Raw genomic sequence first — 13237 nt, 5'->3', positions numbered from 1 at the left:
GGATGTAATACATTGAGCGTTGCCTCTCATTTTCAAGTATGTCCTGGGTACAGAGTTATGATAACAATACATGGTTACATTAAATGAACAGAGGTGAATGCTACAGTAGGTGCACGGGCCATATATTTCTGAGGAATCTGATGTCGATTCATCTTCATAAAAGGGAACCTTTCAACACTACCATGGGACAGTTTGATCCAGCAGTCGGTTAGGATTGCACCAACTGCACTAAACACTCTCTCTAACAACACACTTGCAGGAGTGGAACTCAGTCACTCAACTGCCACCTTTGCAAGAGCAGGCCATATTTCTGTTTTAGCAGGCCAGCATTCAACAGGATCAGATTCAGGAGGCAGGAATCACGATATATTCTCCACCATGCCTATAGCACTAGTAGTATTAGAGGTGTCTGCTGCTTCTGTGCTAGTGAGAGCCAGACTATAGTTATGGATCAAGACTTCTGCTATTGGGTTTGACAACAGTACATACATTCCAGTCATTAGGTGCTTTAAGTTAATCAACACTTTATAACAATTGTTTTAACATAGGTAAACAGTGGGTCTTGGGAGCTGAATCCCATTCATTTAAGCTCCTGGAACCACTTTGTTCTGGAGATACCCAATTCCAGAGATATCGGCAACCTCCTACATCTCCAGAAGCAGGGGTTCTCCATAGCTGAAATTAATGAGGTTCAGTTCTGAAGACCCCCTGCTTCAATCCTATGTTAAAATATTAAAAAAAAGCCCACTAATTGCCCCATTTAGAGCAGTGCTGGTCACATTCAGAAGCAGGGACCCCCGCAGCGTTAACCCACCCGGGCCGCTTTCTGTTTTTGGGGCTATTCTCACACGTGGCTGTACTGCAGCCTTGCAGCGGCACGAAATCTCAGCACTGAGGACAGTAAGTCTGGCTACATATGTATATAGTTGAGATACGAGAGAAAGAATAGAGAAAAAATGCATGATTGTTATTTACTCTCGTTGCTGCTTTTGCACTTTGCACAATGTTCTTGGTTTATTTGCCTGGCTGCTTGCTGTTGTTATTGTTGTGGAACTTTCAGTGGTACCAAGGTACCGATGTAGTAACTCTATTTGAATAGCAGTTGCTGCTGCGCACTGACAGGCACACCAGGTGCAGAGAATGAGGGGGAAAATTGTGTATAAGTTTAATCCTCCTTGAAATTAATTGACACAGTATTGTTGTAATTAATATTATAATATTATGAATAAATATACATTTACTGTGTAGCCTGGCTAGTCCAGCCTGCCTCTCTGCCTCCTGTAATGTAAGTTCCTGGTAGTTACAGGCTGTGGCAGGATGTCCTATGGGGCATTGATCCCCCCCTCCTTCTGACTCCCTGAGTAGCAGAGGTGGTGGTGACATAGGAATCTGTGTGCAGCCTAATGCCTGTCCTGTTCCCCCACACCATCACAGACCACTCAGCTCTCCTGGACCCTCACAGGTATGACTGCTCCTCAAACATCTGTAGCAGCAGCACCATCTCTCACTAACTGCGCTACAAATGCTATATAATTTATATAATGAACAGACAGAGAGAGAGAGGCTATTTGTGCAGCCCATGCAGTTGACGACACACACAGAAAAGTCCAGTCAGTCATATGCTGTTAACGGTTAAGCTACATGTTTTATTAAGTAAATAATGTACAAATATTTGACATATAGTACTACAGCAGCAGTAGCCCTAACCAACCCACAGCCAAACCTTGCCTACAACGCAATGGCTTAAACTTGAGGCTGCACCACTATTTATATATTCTCCCTCCCATAATAAATCAATTCGCAGGTTCCGATTCTGAACCCATCAGGTGGATGTTCAGTGATAGAAAAACAAACCCCACATCTGCCTTTTCAAGATTGATCCACGGAATTCCTAGACTGAAAGGAACTTGCAAACACGCAGTGGATTTGGATTTCTGCAGGAATGTCATCCATCTGTACAAAAAAATGCCTTTCTGGCCTCTATGGTAAGAGCTATAAAGTCTAGTGTTAGGAATATATTAACTCATGTTTAACACTTGGTGGCCAGACAGCTAGCTATGGTTTGCCCATGACTAGCTGGTCACTTGGGCTACAAAGGGATTGATTTGATTTACTATAATATGAACTTTTGTCATCTTTTCTTAGTATTCTCTCTCTTCTAAGCCCTCTTTCATGGTCTGGATGTACCATTTTTAAAAACAATTTAGCATTATTCTGAAATAACATTTATGTTAAAACTCTGAAAATGAGTTCTAGTACAGCCATTATTGTTGCATAAAATAGGCTGATAACTCAGGGAAATTAACGTCTGTCCCTGATTTAATGAAGCTTAGTGAATCCAGACCTTAGACTTTTTGTTTGTTTATTAGAAAAAAAATATATAATAATTATATAGACCACCAGAATGAATAAAGAAAAAATTAAGTAGAACGTTGTTTGTTTTCAGCATTGTCCTAATAAAAATAAGGCTTATAGAAAACATCCATTTTAGATATCACACAAAAGGTGATGTGATTTGTTAATTTAATGATATATGATCTGCTAGCTCTTGTCGTCCTGGAATGAGCCATTACAGACTTTTGGTTTAGTCTGATTTGATTCTGTCAAATCTCTGCAAAGGCATGATGGTACACTATAATGTAATGTCAAATACTCTGGTATCAAAATTGTATTTCAAGATTAAGAGAAATACCTCTGACTTTTGAATAACTCCACATATTTTCTTGTTTACATTTGTGTTGTGTGAGAGATTAAATGTGTTTTTTCTTTTTTAAGATTACAAAGAATAGGAGACTGCTGTGACAAGGATCTATCGCCACATGCTGAGGCTAACAGATGTCACAAACAATTTCAAGAATCAATCAAGCTATGGTATTTTTCCAGTCTGATAATAAAAATCTTATTATGGTTCGTATAATTAAGAATGATATGAATGGATGGAAACTATTCAGAGTTACATCACAAGGAGTGTAGCACTCCAAACCGTTAGAGATCTTGATCATTATATATATATTTTTTTTTCCATTTTATTTATTGTATGTATATATATACATATATATATTGATATAATTGGATAGACAGTGCATATTAAGGTAACCAACGCAAAAGGCGGTTATACAGACCCCCAACAAATCACCAAATAACTTTCCCAGCACAGATGACCTACAACAACAAATAAAAAGTGCAAATGTAAATGTGATGTTGATAACTATGATCGTGCAATGTGAGATGTGATAAAAAATTATGTGATTAAAAATATATATAAAAAATGTTTTGTAAAAAATTGATATAGGAAAAAATGCAACAATAAAAAATCAAAATATTAAAAAAAGTCCTTTAACCCAATGTTGGGTAAAACCTTCCGAGGATATATTGAGGTCCGGGCAGCTTCGTCCTTGGGTCAACAATCTCCCAAAAGATACCTACTAGAAAAAAAGAAAAGGAAAAGCGCCCGATCCTTGTGTAAAATCCAATAACAAGGGTTTAATAATATGAATCACGACAAATGCACACTCACAATTTGTCACTGCATAAAAAGCATTGTATGGGTAAGCCCATGCACCAACATGTAGCCAAATCGCTGTCTGTTTGTTCTGTCACGTCACTCCTCACTGCTACTGGTGTCACCTGGTAGACAGTCCCTCCGGCAACCCAAAACTGCAGCCTGTGGTTTCTGGCAGACTTGATCAATATTTTTCGACTAAGGGAACTCCTTCCCCTTCCTGGCATCTGGAGTCTGAGCTACTCTACCACCGTAATTCAACTGAATAAAGTGACCCTACGCGTTTCTTCCCCTGATGAAATCCGCTGTGTCGGAAGAAACGTATAGGGTCACGTGGTTCAGTTGAACTACGGTGGTGGAGTAGCTCAGACGCCAGACGCCAGGAAGGGGAAGGAGTTCCCTGAGTCGCACGCAATATTGATCAAGTCTGCTAGGAACCACAGGCTACAGTTTTGGGTTGCCGGAGGGACTGTGTACCAGGTGATACCTGCAGCAGTGAGGAGTGACGTGACAGAGCAAACAGACGGCGATTTGGCTACATGTTGGCGCATGGGCTTACCCATACAATGCTTTTTATGCAGTGATAAATTGTGATTCATGTTATTAGACCCTTGTTATTGGATTTTACTCAAGGATCGGGCGCTTTTCCTTTTCTTTTTTTCTAATATATATATATTGAAAAATGTCTGTGAGTAGGTTAACTGACTTTGCATCTCCCAAGTCCTTGCTTAAAAGCTGTGTTTAAAGCAGCATGCATTGGCTTAGGGTTGCTCATGTAATGTGAGCATGAGATAAAAAGTGGCACTGTGTGCTCATTTGCATGTCATTTCCCAGAATCCCTTGCTGCAGTGGAAGTGCTGTTTGCTGGGTGATAATGGTGAAAGACAGGGTTGCAGACCTGTCTAAGACATGCAAATGAATATACAGTTGCTATATATATATATACATATATTTATATACATTTTTTAATGCATTCTATTCTCAATTTCACACTGAGATATACATATTTTATAAAAGCTAAAATACCTGTAATGTTGATTATCTGATTAATACAATTATACATACACAACCTACATTTAGTAATCTGAGCAGCTACTCTATATAGTTTTTTAGTTCTATTAACAAATAATATAATTACCCAGTTAGGTACGGATTCAAAGAAACCTATTATTGACATAATAAAGGTCTAACCTTAGATAAAAGTTCAAAATAGGTGCACTCACGATACCAGGTAACAAATCGCTATGGGTGCAAAGCAACAAAAGTCTTGCTGGTTGCGGCGCCAAAGGTAGATCAAATATAGAAATAGAAGCACTCCACTGGTCTTCCAAAGATTATAAGATTTATTGCAATACATTTTAAAATCTTGAGAAGACCAGTCGCGTGCCAATTTTTCTATTTTTTAACCCAAGTTAAAGACATTTTAAGTGTTAATGTGTATCTTCAAAGCTCAATAACAAAATACAGCTGTACCCCGTTATAGCACGACCCGTTATACACAAATTCGGTTATAACGCGATTTTCACGTGGCTCCCATTTAAAAAAAAAATTTGCACACTGCACACTGCACACTGCAACACTGCACACACTCTCACTGCACACACTCTCACTGCACACACTCTCACTGCACACACTCTCACTGCACACACTCTCACTGCACACTACACACTGCACACACTCCCAGCACTCACTGCACACACTCTCACTGCACACTGTACACTGCACACACTCTACACTGCACACACTCTACACTGCACACACTCTCACTGCACACTGCTCACTGCACACTGCTCACACTCCCAGCACTCATTGCACACACTCTCCCTGCACACACTCTCACTGCACACTGCACACACTCTCACTGCACACTGCACACACCACACACACCACACACACCACACTGCACACACTCCCAGCACTCACTGCACACTGCACACTGCACACACACTCACTGCACACACACTCACTGCACACACTCTCACTGCACACACTCTCACTGCACACACACTCACTGCACACACTGTCACTGCACACACTCTCACTACACCACTGAACGCACTCTCACTGCACACACTCTCACTGCACACACTCCCAGAACTCACTCCCAGCACTCACTCCCAGCACTCACTCTCACTGCACACTGCACACTGCATGCACCACACACCACACTGCACACACTCCCAGCACTCACTGCACACTGCTCACTGCACACACTCTCACTGCACACACTCTCACTGCACACACTCTCACTGCACACACTGCACACTGCACACACTCCCAGCACACTGCTCACAGCACACACTCTCACTGCATACTGCTCACAGCACACACTCTCACTGCACACTATTCACAGCACACAGCTCTCACAGCACACAGCACTCACAGCACACTCTCACAGCACTCACAACACACTCTCACAGCACTCACACCACACTACACCACACCTCCCACTCCCCCTCCCTACCTTTGGTGTCGGCTGCTGAGATCGGAGCGGAGCTGGCATCAGGAGGAGTGGGGGGGGGGGTGTCGGGAGGAGGGGGGGTGTCGGGAGGAGGGGGGGTGAGTGAGGAGCCGGCTGGGACTCGGAGAGCTGCGTGGGCTATGCCGCGGAGGGCCAGTAGGTGTGGGAGCCTGGGGGGGGGAGGAAATGGATGCCGGTGGTGGGAGGTAAGGAGCAGGTTGCGGCTGGACTCGCCATTGCTAGGGGACGTGTAGGGCTTCCGGCCACCTCTTCCTTTCTTCCTTCCCTCCTCACTCCCTCCCTCCCGATCAGGCGCGCGGCAGCCATTTTTTTAAAATTAGCGCGACCCTGGTTCTAGCGCGGTCGGATCGGGTGGCCCCCGAGGACCGCACTATAACGGGGTTTAGCTGTATTATGTTCTGTTTTCGACTGCAAAGCACCAGGCTTTTTAAAGATAACACAAGGTTGTGCTAATTTAGCATGGAGTTAGGCCTAGGCTAATGAGATATACAACAGCCTTTGTTGTTCCATGTAACTAGCTTTGTGATTATGCATTAACCTCAGTGACAATAACAGCCATTAATGTTTTGATAACAGCCCATCGTTCGCACTTAACAGACCTCTGTGGATCTGGCCACAAGTTTAAAAAACAAATACTTTTTATTCAATTACGTTCTGCTATTATTGTAGTGGGAACATAATACCAGGTTAGCAATAGGTCTGTTCACATAAATGTAGTGCAAGTGTGCTTTCACTGTGTGATGGTGGCTACTAGTTGAACGTATATGTTATACATCTATACTATACATTGAATTAAAGTATGTTCCCCATGTTGGTAAAGAGAACATCTAATTTCAAATGAATATGACTAAAATGTTCTCCAGCCGAGGAAGATGAATTCACAGCACATGTATGTAAGTCTTTATCTAAAATTCAACCGGCATTGCCAAATTGATCAGAAATAAATTGGGGTACTTTTGAAGTTTGGGTTGTTTGGCCTTACACTCATATAATTTCAGTAGCTCAGAGTTCCATTGCCTTTCTTAGGCCGAGCTCATACACTCTGCTTGCTTGCGAGAGTGCGAGCTCCATCTGTGCCGCGCTGCTGTAGCCCAGGAGATGTGTGCTCAGAGTGTTGCGGGTATTTGGGGGCATGATGGGGGTGTGGCAGAGGCTTGTCGGATGCGTCACGAAGCTGGTTCGCCCTCATTGGCTGAACCAGCTCACGTGACGCTGATGTCACGCGGCAGTCGCCTGAGAAGACAACCTTTATTGTCTTCTCAAAACTCTGCCGTGTCAACAAGCTACGTCGCCGGCAGGCGCGCAGGCACTTGGCTAACTACTATAGCGACACTGCCAGCATAAGCTCGACCTTATACTCTTAATTGTTGAACTAGCAACCTGCCAATTAAAATGTGCTGGTGTGTGTGCATTTATTTTTTCAATGTTGAAAAGGGCAATATTTGGATCAGTAAATATGAAAAAGTTATAGAACATCAGTTAAACTAAAATGTCAATGGTTTTGTTAAATGTGAAGGGAAGGAAAGACCTGAGTAAGTTTTTTTTATGACCTATTAGTACAGTATGTGCCCTCTTACCATGTTTTTCAAGCAGCATTGTGTAAGCTTAGTAAAATTATATGGTTGTCATTTGGACTTTGCTGCAAATGGTGGTTTAATTTTAGTTGTTGATTTAGGTGTTGATTTTAGTTATATGAAAAGATAGTTTGGTTTGGGTCAGGAGGAATTAAATAGTTATTTGTATGTATGTATTTGTATATCTTTATCTATATAGCACCCACAGCTGTACTTGGCGCTTTACAACAGACACAATACAGTACAGGGAATTATACAGTAGTACAATAAGTGGAGAGAATAAGATCAGAAAATAAGAAATTAAATCCATGCCCCGAAGAAATTAGTCTATGTGGTATGATGGGAGATTTACAGAGAAAGCAAGTGAGAGAATAAGTGCTGTAGATGGCAGTCATTGGAAGGAGTGATTGTGGGTTTGTGGCAGTAGGCAGGAGTCTAGGCAAGGGGTGAACAAACTGGAGGGCATGACATTTTTTGGGGGGCCAAGCCCTTACAGAGGCCCGGGACTCTTCCCCACAACATTTAAATTATATGCTGGGGGAGCCTGCGAGGCCTCTGTAAGTTCCTTTCCTTGTCTCCGGCGTCTTCTGGCGACGCGTTGCCATGACAACGCGTCATCAAATGATGCCGCGGTGTCACATGACGTAATGTCAGAAAACACCAGAGAAAAGGTAAGGAGAGGGGCGGGGGCCTAAAGCAGGGGGGGAGAGCAGGCAGGGGGTGCAGACAAAAAATGTGTGCACCCCTGATCTAGGCTATGGAAGCGCTTCATTTAAGAAGTGATTTGAAAGGTCAGTCTTAAAGGTGAGTAGAGGAGGTGCTTGGTGGATTGTAAGGGATTTCCACAGGTAAATGGCAGTGATGGAAAAAGGTTTAAGGCGAGAGAGAGCAGCAGAGGTGAAAGAGGTGGAAAGGAGACAGATGTTGGTAGAACATAGTAGATATGCAGGGTTGTAGCGAGAGATCAAAGCTGATATTTAGGGAGCAGCAGATGAGTGGAGAGCCTTGACAGTATGGAGGAGAATTTTGTGTTGTGATCTGAAACTTGATGGGAATCAAGGAGAAGGATTTAATGAGAAGATGAGCAGAGACTATTTGGGGAACATGTGAAATTATTCTAGCAGCAGAATGTTAGATTGCAAAGGAGAAAGTTGTGAGGCAGGGATGCCTGTTAGTAGAATGTTACAATAATCCATATGGGAGAGAATAAAGGCGAGAATTAGAGTTTAGCAGTAGGGTGAGAAAGGAAAGAGTGGATCTAGTAATATTATAGAGGAAGAAGTGCCAAGTTTTAGCCATGCTGTGAATCTGTATGAAGAAGAAAAGGCAATAGTAAAATGTAACTCCTAAGCACTGTGCTTTGGCGATAGGATTAATGATAGAACCCTTTATTGTGATCGAAAAAGGGGATATTGGGCCCGGTTTAGGGTGAAATTTGAGGAGCTTAGTTTTAGCCATATTAAGCTTAAGGTGGCGGAGTACCATCCACGAGGATATAACCAGGAGACAATCAGAGACTTAGGACTGGATTGTAGGTGTGAAGGTAGGATAGACATATCTGTCTTTCTCCATAGAGATGATATCAAAGGACAAAATAGTTAAAGAGGTCACCATTTTATAGTGTGTAAAGAGAGGAAAGGAGTTGTCCAAAAACAGAGCCCTGAGGTACACCAAGGGACAGATACACAGAAGACGAAGACATGTTAGTAACACAGACTGAATATGTGTAATGGCAGAGGTATTAAGAGAACAGGCTAGAGCTTTGTTGTGGATACCAAAGGAGTTTCAAATATTAAGGAGAAAAGGTTGATTGACAATATCTAAGGTAGCAGAGAGAATTCGAGCAGGATTAGTAGGGAAAAAGGACATTGGGATTTCGCTTCATGTAGATCATTGGCTACCTTAGTGAGCACAGACTCGGTTGAAGCAGCTGTACGAAACCCAGCTTGCAAAGGGTTCCTGAGGGCATGGGGATTAACAAAGTTGATCATACGAGAGAACACAACACATTCTAGCAATTTGGAGATAAACAAAAGCAGGGATAGAGGGCCAGTTGTGACCACTGCATTCTTAAAGGAAGAGGAGAAAATGCCAGAGGACAGGGAGGAATTGAAGATGTAGGTGAGAGTGGGGACTAAGACAAGAGTAAGAGTTCTGATGAGGTGTGAGGGGACAGGATCGAGAGGGCATGTGGTAGAGGGAGAAGATAAAATCAACTTACAAACTTCCCGTTCTGTAACAGGAGAAAATGAGACAAGTTCAGAAAAAGGAGGTTTAGGTTGAAGCAGAGAGCAGGGTGAGGTGAAAGAAGGAATTTCCTTGTGGAAAGCATCCCTGTTGTCTTCAAAGTAGTCTGAGATTTCTTCCAAAGGCGTTCAGACGAACGAGTGAAGGTGCGAAGGAAGTATGTTTGTATGTATGTACAGTATCTATGTATATCTTTATTTATATAGTGCTGTCAATGTACTCATCGCTTTCCAAAGACAATACAGTACAGGGAATTCTAATAATACAATAAGTGCAGCAAAGTTAGACAATAGGAAAGGAGATCCCTGCCCCGGAGAGCATACATCTAAGTGGTGTGTTGGGAGACATATAATAATGGGTATAGAACATGTTCAGAAACCAAAGGCCGGATAGAAAAAGGCAGTATACTGCTACAAAGAGAAGTGTACTGGATTTATACTCTGGATACAGTACACCCAAAAGGTCTGAATGACAATCTATCCCTGGGTTGTTTTCTCACAGGAAGATAAACATGTTTCTTATACAATTTTCCCACGGACATGTTGCTGTTGCTGCTACTGTTGTTGACATCTACTGTATATTAAAAGATAAAGTTAGTTATTCTCTGGAACTAGGGTTAAAAAATGATACTCAAGATTATAATTAATGATATCTGAGATTATAAGTAATAATATTCCTCACTGTTTGACTGCAGATATAGATTGAGCAAAGAAAAATTATGAACTTCCGTTTTTTAAATTTTTATTTTATTTTTCGCTATGCACAGTTTGGAAATATATGCTAGATGAAGACTGTTGCTATATATTCGGCTGATTTAGTTATTTCCTTATATACATGATGAAAAAACTCTGTTAGGATGAACACACTGCACATTTCGGGTTCTGGATGGTGATGGCAAGCAGCTCATGACAAAGGACATAAGCAATGGATGCTAGGGTCAATGAAAAATAGAGGGTGACAATGAGTGATACCATTGCCTAGTGACAGGCAAACACAAGGAGAGGTGGTGGCCAAGACAACCAGAAAACAAATAGTTCAGAGTTATATTAACTAAATGTGGTTCTATAAACTTGGGACTTAGGGAGCAGGACTTTAATAGTGGGTATTTGGGGGGAAACCGTGATTAAAACGTGTAAAAAGGGTTGTGGGACAAAAGTGCTGGTTGTCCCCCCAGTTTACCCGCAAATCACGTCTGGTCTGCGGGTACGTGTGTGCATGTTATCACCGGTGTATTTTCCCCATGCAATAGTGTAATTCCGCCCACAAAGCTGAATGTATCATACAAATCCCCAACCCCAGGTTAGAGAAAGAAATGTGTGTTTTAAAATGTTTATTCATCTCTATGTAGACAGTCCTGGTAATTTTATAAGGCAGGATGTCTGCATGGAAATGTTGGTGAGTGGGGAAGGGTGGAGTACTGAGTCCAGAGACAAAGACTCCCCACGGGGAAGAATCTTTGTTCCCCCAGACTCAGTGAAGCCTACCCAGCAGGAGGTATGGGGCTGGCAACGGGAAGCCGTTGCTGATAGGCACATTTCCCATTGGCAGTATGAATTTCCTGCTTGCTGGCTTTCTGAGCCTCCTCGACACACCTCCTCTTCTGATGCGTACAACAAGATGAGCCGGATTGGCTGTTGCAGTTACGATCCGTTCTCTGATTTGTCTCTAGTCCCTCTTGCATGTTAAACATAGGACACTGAGGTCTATGTAAGGGAACTGCCCGATCAGAGAACCAGACGATCTTGGGACTTGGTCCGGTGAAGCGCAGGCGGCTTTTCAAAGGTGCTTTGCTCTGAATAGCAAAGCACTCGGCACTGAGTTGCCGGAGAAGCCTAGCCGAGGACAAGTTCTACAGTCGCGGCCAAGTTCTGATAATCATCAAAGACCTGGCCAGTGGGGAAGCCAGGTATTTCTCCCGAAAAGAGTACAGTAGAGTTCCTTGATGTGGAGCGGACAGGGTAAGCCTTCATGAATCAGGAACCCTGCAAGTAGTGGGGATGGATACTCCCCCCAGACAAGCGTGTATTTACTGTATTTTGTGTTTCATTGTATGTCTGCTGGTTTTACCAGAATAAACACCATTTTATTACACTACCTTGCCCTGCCTAGTGAATTGATCTCAGAAGGTAAGGGGTGTAAAAAGTACTGGTCTCCCGTGACAATGTCATAAAAAATGCTGTTTTTGTAAAAGAAAATATTTCTTTGGTTCGTTTAGTCAACTATCTAAAAACACGCTGATATTTATATATCAAGGGTTATGAGCACCTAAAAGCAAATGTTTTACCTCTGACATAATACAAAGTACTGTACTAATTCTAGTCATTAGTTCTTCTCCTTTCTTTGCGTCAAAAACTACAGGCATACAATTAGGTTAATTAAAATACCTACGGCTAGGAGACCAGGGCTATGGCTGAATGTATTGAATCATCCCTAGGTAATGATCTGTGTCAAATCCAAGAAACTAGACAAACACGCTTCCTAAAGCTAAACTTCCTTTTTCGTTTTTATCTTTAAAACTTTTGATAAACTAGAAGCAGTTCCAAGCACATTTTGTTGCGTGAATTAGCACTTTCCTATGTGTTAATTGACTCTCATACTGTATGTATTTTCAGATACAGTATGTAAAATCCGCACATTTACAAATAATCACAATGTAAGCCTTTTTTAAATTATATTTAATAATATATAATTTTCTGTTTACATTTACATTTGACATTCATTATAAAAGTTCATTTTTACAGAACACCCAATATTCATTCAGTTAAGTGAGTGCTTTATCCTCTCTTGGTTTGACATTTATAAATAAAGACTCATAATATTACTGTTTTGTTGTATCATAGGATCACAACTATGGGCCCTATCCTATTTGTACAAAAGCATTTGATTGGGCTGTTCTCAGCCACAGTTCCCCATTGAAGTCAATCAGAAAATGTAGCCGAAAACCTCTTGATTGAACGCTTTGACGCATATGGTATACAATCATCCCTTATATAGTTTTACATTTAAGTATGGAGAATGAGAATGTCCAATGGGTGATGAGTAGTGAATAAGGAGAACTATAAGAATTTGAATGTATGTTTGAATACACTCATGGATTAAAAGTTGTTTTATTTTTATTCATTATGTCATGGGCGCCACTGCTCTTTGTGTGTATTCATTTTCTGTCCTTGAAGATGTCATTTATGAGTGTGGTTAAGTAAATCAGTAACTATAAAAGTGATGATATGTGAATGATCATACTGTAGCTTCACAGAGGATCAAAGCGTGTGATACAGAAAGAAATCACTGTCAACTATAGCAAAGCATAAGCAGAGAAGTGTGCACAATAACAATACTTGCAGACCTATAAATTATATTGCCTTGACACAAATTATATCTCTTGGTATTTTTATAAATGAAGCCCGGTCCTCCCTTTAGCTCTTCTCACCTCCG

General features: G+C 41.7%; 1 protein-coding gene across 2 annotated transcripts in view; it reads right to left on the bottom strand.

The window, feature by feature from the left end:
- The window catches only part of SGCZ (sarcoglycan zeta), a 1846920-nt gene that overhangs the window by 325052 nt on the left and 1508631 nt on the right, over positions 1–13237 (bottom strand). The gene's annotated exons all lie outside the window — the stretch shown is intronic.

This window comes from Ascaphus truei, chromosome 1 (genome assembly GCF_040206685.1).
Source record: "Ascaphus truei isolate aAscTru1 chromosome 1, aAscTru1.hap1, whole genome shotgun sequence".
Classification (NCBI taxonomy): domain Eukaryota; kingdom Metazoa; phylum Chordata; class Amphibia; order Anura; family Ascaphidae; genus Ascaphus; species Ascaphus truei.
This window is presented reverse-complemented; position numbering and strand designations above follow the sequence as displayed.